Genomic DNA, 7,813 nt, shown 5'->3' on the forward strand with positions numbered 1-7,813 from the left:
GCGAAAACTTAGTCCACCTAAAAAAAAAGCACCAACCCTCTCTACTCTCTCCACCATGGTTCCACTTCTGATCTATTTAAATGCCATGGTGGGAAACTGGTGATGGCTGCAGCTCTTTGGTGCCTTCTCTAAAAGGAGTGCCTAGGAGAAATGGGTTTTGAAGGATCTGAATAAGACATTTATGTAGGTTTGTCAGCTTTTCTGGGTGAAAAACAGGCAAAGTTATCACTTTAAAGTTAAATGCTATTATCACTAATGTATTTGCCATTTTCTTTGCTTTGCCTTCTCATCCTTTTTGACATGTGCATGTTTTCTCAGACCCACCTTTGCCTGGTTGCCTGCCCCACACATTGCACAACCACCCTTTACCATAGTTCCCTCCTCATCCACCCACCCTTTAGGGTGAGTTAGTACAAACAGTTGGAATTTTCTAAGTTCTTTGGCATTGTTTTCCTTTGTTTTGTCCTTTAAATTCTTTGTTACAAGCCCCTAAGTTTTATCCTCAACTTAATCATGGGTCATATAAAAATCCATAATTTTGGTCCCCAAACCTGCCCTTGACTTATTCATGAGATTGACTTATAGTTGAGTATGTATGGCAGTTTAAAGGCATAGATTTAAAACAGTACATCACTTAAAGCAGAAAACCAATTATATAAAAAAAGCAGTTCTCAGAAGCCTGCTGTTAAAGGAAGGTCCTCACCTGACTACCAAAGAAGAACAAGAAAGTAGCCAATCTAGCCTCCCAAGCAAGGGAGTTCCAGAGTGTGGGAGCTCTCTCCTGCATCTCCACCAAACATTACCTGTTAAAGCAGTGGGACTGAGAAAAATGCTTCATCCAAAGAGCTTAGAGTTTGGGCAGACTTATATAGGGAGATACACTTGGGCCTGTTACATACTGCCAAAATAAAGCTGCTTCGGGTCTCTTTGGAGGTATGCTGTTTAAATGATGCATGCACCCTAAGAATCCAGAAGCTGCACCAAAGTTGCTCTCCAGTCCTTAGGAATGGAGTGTGGCTTTGGCGCGACTTCTGGACTCTTAGGACCCATGCATCATTTAAATAGCATACCTCCAAAGAGACCCGAAGCAGCTTTATTTTGGCAGTCTGTAACAGGCCTTGGTTTCCACGCTGCAGCAATAAAGCTGCACTTTAACTGTCATGACTCTGTCCTGTAGATCCCTGGGATTTGTAATCTGGTAAAGTATTCAGCCTGGTCTGTCAGAGAGCTGTGGGGCCTCATCAAACTACAAGTTCTAGGACTTCACAGGATAGAGTCATGGTAGTTAAAATGGTGTCAAATTGCTTTATTTGTGCAGTGTGGCTACACCCTATATAGTCCTTCACATACACAAGACTTGATCTGTATCACCTGCTTGCAAGAAAAAAAAATTGCATGCTTGCATCCTTGCAAGCACAGAAATTGTCATTAGATTCTGTCTTAACAACTTGAGAACCTGAACCTTCTTTTTTGGTTTTTGGGGCAGGCTTCTTGCCCTTAAGTCTGTGAAGACAGATTTGATGTTGAAAGCAGTTTGACCATTTGAGGCTGACTTTCACAAGCCAGAGGTCAGCCAACCAGAATTTTTAAAGTGTCGGATACAGCTGGTCGAGGTTTCATGCTGTGCATAGCCCTTTCTGCTTAGTGCTTTGATTTGCAAAGGGAGAATAAATTATGCAAAAAAAAAAAAAAAAAAGCATCATTCTATGTTCACTTGCTTAACTCAGAGGCAGTATTGTTTAGCTTCTCTTGAAAAAGCATTTGGATTAACTTCCTGCAGATTTTTGGTTGGAAGTGCATCAGTACACACTGAAGAGATGTTTCTGATCAAAAGCTGCTGCTTATAAACCATGTTCACCTATATTCCTAGCTGATGTTAAAGATGAAGCAGCCCAAGAAGTGAAAACTGCTCACCTCTGAACTCAAAAGTTGGAAGCCACAGGTGTGTGTCCCAAATTAAGAAAGGGCTGTGGCTCAGTGGTGGAGCATATGCTTTGCTGTCAGAAGGTCCTAGGTCAGGCATATCCAGATAGGATTGGGAAAGGCATCTGTTGTAAATCTGGGAGAGCTGCTGTTAACCAGTGGGCAATACTGAATCAGACAAACTAGTGACCTAATGCCATATATCACTTTCTTTTCTACCAGCTGTTGGATATTGATATACCTGCTAGAACATAGGTGGGAATCATGCAAACTACCATCTGATGGATTATAGCTCCCAGCATTCATCACAGTTGGCTACACTGAATAGGGCTGCTGGGGTTTGCTGGCTGAAGACATCTGGAAATCTGCAGGGTTCCTAACCTTGCACTAGAAATAGAAGAACTGGGAGTCAAGGCGTTATAGTACAAACAGGGCCAATCTGGATAACTTGAACTCCCAGAATTTCCTAGGTTGGGTGTTCCAGTCCTAATTTGGCAGGGATGATCCTGACTAATCCTTTGTCATCTCACTTTTTCAGCTGCTTTTAACATTTTCCAGTTTCCCTCACATTCTCCCACTTCCCCCCTTCAGTGTTACAAACTGAATTCAAAGTACAAAAATAGTTTGCACTAATCTGGAAAGAAGCCAGACTTTAGATAAGACTTCTGTTTAATTTCTAAACAGGAATTTACATTATCTTTCTGTGTGTGTATTTGAATGACAAGCTGTGAGCAATTGTGACTGATACTTAATGCATAGGTTTCAGGTTTCAGCCTAGAAACCACAGGGCCCAGGATAGTCCTGAACTGGCAACCCTAATTTATATGAAATGGGAAAATGCTGCTCTGCTGAATTCTGGCCCCTTTCTCAAACAGTAGAGGGAGATTTACGTTGAAACTCATTCATCAGATTCTGTCAAAGTGTTACTCTCAAGGGGTTTCTTGTCAAATTTTATCAGAGGGGGTTTGCCATTGCTATTGTCTGAGGTTGAGAGAGTGTGATTTGCCCAAGGTCACCCAGTGGGTTTCCATGGCAGAGCTGGGATTCAGATCCTGGCCTTCCAGTGTCCTAGTCCAACTCCAAACCATTATATCACTCTGACCCTTGGAACATCCACAACAGGGTTAATGAATCCACTCTGACTTCTACCTCCACTTTTTCCACAGCTGTACTGAGTTGAATAAGTGCTCTGCTCATTTTGGACTTAAAACTCCAGTTTGTAGCAGCCATAAAATGTCAGGTAGGGCAGACCCCTGGATATACCGGTTGAGTCTCCCTTATCCAGAATTCCAAAATCCAAAACATTCCAAAATTAAAAACTGTCTTCATGGGTGACAGAAAGTGACACATTTGCTTTTTAATAGTTCAGTGTACACAAACTTTGTTTCATGCACAAAAGTATTAAAAATATTGTGTATAAAATTACCTTTTATGCTATGTGTATAAGATATATATGAAACATAAATGAATGTAATGTTCAGACTTGGGTCCCATTTCCAAGGTATCTCATGTGTAGATGCTAACATCCCAAAATTTGAAATCCAAAGTATTTCTGTTCCCAAGTATTTCAGATAAGGGAGACTCAGCCCGTACTACTTTAGTACACACAACAACTAAGCAGCTTGAGGCACCTTAAAGGTAAACAAGTTTTATTTAGCTTAGGTTTTCATGAAATGTAGCCAACCCTGTCAGATGTTTTAAACAGGGTAGCTTGGAAGACTAGTAAGGGTGAGTTCTGGCCCTAGTGGGGAAAAAGCCAGGCTTTCCAGTTAAGGTTGCAGTTTTTGTTTTTTAAAAAATAACCCTAAGTATCACCAAAGTATCCAACATTTCACAGATGAAAACTGCGACACGTGGTCAAGATCGCAAAAGTTATGAATGGGGAAGAAAAGACCAGCTAGGAGAGCCTGTAGCAGTTTGCTTTTGCCCAAGTCTACTAAGAAAGACAAAATCTCACCTCTCCTCTCCTTTACCCCTGCTGAGTTAGTTGAACGTTAACTACTTTTGCACTTTGAACTCAATTTGTTGCAGTTGGAGTTTTTGTCTGAGGATGAAGGAAGAGCCTGGGAAAAGGAGAAGGAAACTAGGACATTTTAAAAGCAGCTGAAAAAGTGGGATGACAGTTAACATTAACTGAGATTTCCCCTGCCAATCTGGAACAGTTTAAGTGTACGTACCAGTCAGCTCATGACTTGCTAGTAGTACACTCACATTCCATGTTTATTGTAAAGCCCACCTTAAATCATATGAGAGGAGGACCTCCTGGAAGAGGTCCAGGTGTCTACAAAATTAGAAATCATCGCATGGGAGCCTGGACCTCTTGTTAGACGACTTGTAAATCCTGAGGTGTTTTATATGTATTTTACTTCTCACCTCAGTCACTTGGGTCTGAGAAACTGAAAGCAGAGCTGCCTTGAATCCCATTGTGCAAAAAAGGTGGAATATAAATCCCCTAAGTAAATAAACAAAACAAAAATAAAAAGTAGGAAGAGTGAGGGCCAGATGTGCTTATGTACTCCTCTGTCTTAAAAACAGAAACATATGCAACATAGTTGATCACCAAGTCCCCTTCAAGGCTGCTGGGCTGTGGCAATTTCTATTTGTTTTCTTCCTGCCCCTTTGCGGGTCCTGTGGAAGACTAGGCTGTCAGACATTTGACTCAAATCCTGTTGATTGCATTGGAATTTATGACATCTAACTTTTTCCTGACTGAGTTCCATATTTGTATGTGAGTATCTTTCCAAGCTTTTCCCTTCTTCTTTCCTGCTCCTTGCACTGACACAGCTGTTTTGATAGGTATTGGGCTGGGCTGCCCAACAGCTTAAATCTGACATGTAGACTGGACAGAATGTCAAATATTTACTGGCACAATCCAGTGAATGTTTTCCATGAGTAAACAACATGGAACTCAATAAGATTGGATCACCCAGCCCTTTTGTTTGGTGGTTGTCTTATCTTTGTTTGGTGTGATTATGTGTTAATTGTTCCTTGCAAATGTTTTGTGTGCTTCACACCTCCCATTCAGATTTGAGCCTTTGGAGCCTGAGTATTTTGTTTTGGCATACGGGGAGAAAGGAATGGAATTTCCATATATCTTTTTGCCACCGGGAGATGGCATAGCCCTGCTGTTGATTAATTTAGATGTGTTAGGTTTTAATGCTTTTTTTAATGAACCAGGGTACTGCACACAGAAAAGCAGACTATGAGAAAAGTGACTGATTGTCTGGTATTCAGATCTATGTATTCTAGGAGGCCCGTTCCGTAAAGTAAAGTAAATGTAGGACCTGTGTCTTGCTTAAAGTATCTAAAACTGCATTATTTCTAAGCTAAAAATTGTAGATCTGGTTGGCTCATTGTACTGGAGTCTGCTAGGAGCCCACATGAGAGCAAGATTTTAGTAAAAAATAAATATGATCAACTTGGATCTCATCCTCCCTTCTCCTATTCTTTTTCTTCTGAATATTTAGTCAGCCTAAATCAAAATGTATGCATGCTCCATTACATGAATTATTTTGTCCTCTGCTCCTTTCTCTCTCTTGTTTCCTTTTCTTGTTTATATATGCAATTAACAAATGAATACAAGTTTAAATAAAAAGTAAGCAAACAAACAAACCACAACCAAGAAACTACTTGAGGCTGGAACCAAAATATGTTAAAATTATGAAAGCCCCATTCACACTAACATTTTTGTGATGAGTAGATCTGGGGAGATTTGATGATGTAATACCGAATCAAAATCCACACTATCTTTACCCTGATCGAATCTCTCCATGGCAATTTAACCCTGATGAAGTTCACATTACCATTTGTACTGGTTTAAAATGGAGCTGCCATTTTGATCATTCTCATTTTTTTTAAAACTGTCAATCAAATGATGTGCATCTACGTCACATTGTTTCATTAACCCCCCTGCCCCGGGTCAGTCTCGGAGGATGGCAATAGCAAGCCTCTCTGAACAACCCGTAGCAAGAAACCCTGGGATACATTAGCCTTGGGGGGAGTCACACTCTTTCAGCCATATAATAATATAATCTCTCAGCAATATAATATCTTGAAAGTGATGGAAGCAAAGCAGGATGCTCCCATCACAACTGTGCAATTGGGACAAGAATATCAGACAACGTCGCCATTATCCCATCCTTGTCCCGTCTGCGAAGAAGAATTCTCCCATCGCTTTTCATTAACAGGAGTTTATGAACATGGGAAGTTCCCGTTATGCAGAGAAATGGCTGCTCCATGAACGTTTTAATGATTGGATGCCTCCATGATGATTAAATCATGGGGGATAAGCACAAGATCACACCCTCATGCTTCATGTGATAATTTCCCCCAAGATATCCATGTATGACAAATTTTGTACATCCAACGAACAACTCCCTGAGCCTGGCTAGGTAATGTAAGTGTGTGTAATGAGTGTGTGTATGTGCACACACACATATGATAATGCAGCAAGGATCTATTTTTGTTCCCCTGTAACCCCCCCACCCCACCCGCATCCCCACCCGGTAAGAATATCCTATTTCTGGTAAGGCCACTTGTCATGGTTTTCAGGTGTTAAAGGAAATTGTGGGTGTGGATGAGTAACACATCACTCCAGGAGAAGAGGACTTTTAGGATGGAAAATTCACTGAAAAAATATTTTTGGGGTGGATCAAAACTTTGGGAAGACTTGGGGAAGTCTGGGAACCACACAAAAGCCTACTTTGGGCCATATGCAGTTCGTGGGTTGCTGTGTCCCCAGCCCTGCTATAAACTAAGCACATCACAACCTTACTTTACGGTTTGTCCTGTGTCTTTGACAACTGCAAAAAGGAGAGAAAAACAACAAGTAGAGTTTTTCTAACTGAAGGGTGGGAAACCTTTGCCTGTTGAATTACTAGTGAAAGCTGCAGGAACTTCAGCACAACCCAAAGTGGCAGCTTTATTTATAAAGTTTGTACAATCTTTGATAGACAATGATAAACCAGTGCCAAACACACTTCTGATTGCTCCACAGAGCCATACAATCCATCGTTCTCCACATGATATCTCTCCAAGAATGCTTGTTATCAGAACAGTGACGTAAAATAAAAGGCCGACCAGTCAGGAGACCAAACTAACAAACACTGGTGCGTGGAGACTAGAGAAACCTGACTCAGGACAAATAGGACATTCTACACTTGCCAATCAGCTGGGAAACATCATGAGCCATTATGAGCACTATAGGGGGATATAAACTAGGAAATTGCAACAGGCTTCTGAAAGCAAATTTCTGGGTTTTAAAAATAGGAATATTTGAAAAGATCAGGTAGATCTAAAGAGCCATATTTTTGTGCAGGAAGATGGAGGAAAAGCCTCACCAAGCATCTAAAAAGTAAAGAGAAGTATAATATGTTGTTATTGAAAGTCAGAACTAGGAAAGATTAAACATCTACGGGGTGGAAATGGTAATCAGGATTCTGTTACTGTTTTTTATATCTTTCCTGTTACAAGATTCCATGTTTTAGGGGAAACGGGTCTTTTGAGTCAAACAGATTTGAAGTCTCTTTCTTGCTGTTTTAGTTTCCATAGCTCAAAATAGGGATGGACAACTGTGGCCCTCCACAGCTGTTTGGTCTACAACTCCTGCCCACTCTAGCTAGCACAGCCATTGCTGGAGAAACATGGGAGCTGCAGTCCAAGAATGTCTAGATAGTCACAGTTGCTCACTCATCCACCCATATTGGTTTAATATCATAACAGGAACTGTACAGCAAGTAGAATTTCCAGATCCCAGGGTATGGCCCTGGGCATCAGGGTCTAGATCCGCTTCTCCAGTCCTCACAGAGAGGGGAAGAAATCTCAGGAGAGGAGCATTGTTTTAAAAAAAGATGTTTGTGTATGTGTTTGTCAGATGTTGCTGTTCTGCGCC

This window comes from Sceloporus occidentalis, unplaced genomic scaffold, assembly GCF_023333645.1.
Source record: "Sceloporus occidentalis isolate IW3139 unplaced genomic scaffold, rSceOcc1.0.p SCAF_1, whole genome shotgun sequence".
Taxonomy (NCBI): domain Eukaryota; kingdom Metazoa; phylum Chordata; class Lepidosauria; order Squamata; family Phrynosomatidae; genus Sceloporus; species Sceloporus occidentalis.